Below are 2,157 nucleotides of genomic sequence, written 5' to 3'. Positions count from 1 at the left end.
GCAGAGTGGCTGGACCTGCACTGGTACTCTGATATGGGATGGTGTCGTCTCAGGCAGCAGCCTGTACCACAGTGCTGGAGCATTGTATCCTTCAATGGGCCTTTCTGTTGGTAGGTGAAAGCTTCCCTCTCCTGTTCACTCAGCTGCCACTCAAGTTTCCTATGAACTAGTCTTCGTATTATAAGAGCTTTAAAGCCTGTGGTGCCTCTTTTTTCTCCCTGAATGGCCTATAGTATTTGCTCCACTTCCTAGTACATACAACTGCTAAGAAAACTAGATTGCAGTTTCAGGGTGTTCTGAAACAAACCCAGCCCATTCATCTGGGGATTGCAGACATGGGCTTGGGTCATACACAGAAAGCATGGATACTTTTGAAGAACAGTAAGTTCTTTCACTGAAGGCTTCCACCTGTACTTTTCAGTACTCTCAAAGGCAGGGTATATAGTTGACCAGTGATCTCTTTATGTGTGATTTCCATCTGCCACGTTCCACATTGCAGGCTTTTACATCAGCAAAGTGTTGGATTGGATTCAAGGCAGAAAACAGGCTGAGTCTGGTATCTTGAGAAAGGGTGTCAGACGCAGATAGAGAAAACCCTGGCTTAAGTCTCATGTTCCAGTTAGCGGTGGTGGAATCCTTAGCAAATTATTTCTTCTCCAAGCCTGTGAAGCCATCTGCAAGGTGAGGGTACTGCTTATCTTACAGAGTGTTGTGAAAAAAGCGGGGAAGACTGTGTGAAAGGGTTTCATGCGCTGAAAAGCACCTACAAAAAAGGTCTCCTAAGGAAAACCTTTGGAAAGCGAAAAAATACTATATGAGCTCAGGTATTTATTCATGTTGAGTTGAAATATTTTGCAGCAGTTAAAAATTATGAGTGTTAAAAATTTTTAAAAATTTAAAATGGGAAGTTTGTGCTTGCAGCAGTGTAGAAACTGTACATAGACTAGAAGAATATGGAAAAATGAAACAGCTGTTACAGGGCAGTGAATTGAATGGTTTTTTGTTTAAAATCTTTTAGGTGTGTTCAGTTGAGTTCAGTAAACTTTTATTGAGTGCTTACAGTGCCACGCCCAGTGCTAGATTCTGTGAATTCAGAGATAAAATGGACAGGCTTCCCACCCAAGGGCTCCCGTTCTGTAGCCTTGCCCCAGTTTGTTGTGTCTGCGTAGGAATCACATTGGAGATGATTAGAAATTTGGATCACCTGGCCGGCGCCGCGGCTCACTAGGCTAATCATCTGCCTTGCGGCGCCGGTACACCGGGTTCTAGTCCCGGTCCGGGCGCCGGATTCTGTCCCGGTTGCCCCTCTTCCAGGCCAGCTCTCTGCTGTGGCCAGGGAGTGCTGTGAAGGATGGCCCAAGTGCTTGGGCCCTGCACCCCATGGGAGACCAGGAAAAGTACTGGCTCCTGCCATCGGATCAGCGCAGTGTGCCGGCCGCAGCACACTGGCCACGGTGGCCATTGGAGGGTGAACCAACGGCAAAGGAAGACCTTTCTCTCTGTCTCTCTCTCTCACTGGCCACTCTGCCTGTCAAAAATAAATAAATAAAAATTAAAAAAAAAAAGAAATTTGGATCACCTGCTCCTACCCTGGAAGGGCTGATTCACTTTTTTTTTTAAAGCCGTCACTCTGATAATTCTGATGTAGATAATTTAATTCCACACTATGAGAAACCTTCAGTGAGGTTTTAATGATTTTATGATTAGAGATGTTATGATTATAAAACACTCTTGCTGTTTGAACATGTTACTGGGTATAGTTGTTCTTTCTGCCTGAAAACCAAGACTGGGAAAGCAGCCTGCAAGGGATAGCCCTGGGAAGCCATGCAGCATAGGCACTGCCACACCTCCCAACCTTCTCTCTTCCCGCCCAGTCAGGCTGTGACTCCCCCCACCCCACCCCGCCCCTCCTCGCTCCCGTGTTTTCTTTGTGTGCTTGTGATTCGTCCTATGCCTACAATATGTCAGCATCCAGCTGCTTCCCCTTCCTTTCCACCCCACTTCCCCAACCAGACAGGTCAGTGTTATTGAAAACAACAACTTATCTAGTTTACTAAATGCTAACTTGTGCTGGTTAATGGTTCTCAAAAAATAGCAGTTGGCTATTCATTGATCTGCAGTCACACACACACAAAATCCTTTGTGGAAACTTTTGTA

This window comes from Oryctolagus cuniculus, chromosome 1, assembly GCF_051225735.1.
Source record: "Oryctolagus cuniculus isolate XC-2025 breed Fujian yellow rabbit chromosome 1, ASM5122573v1, whole genome shotgun sequence".
NCBI classification, from domain to species: Eukaryota; Metazoa; Chordata; class Mammalia; order Lagomorpha; family Leporidae; genus Oryctolagus; species Oryctolagus cuniculus.
Note: the sequence above shows the minus strand (reverse complement) of the source record.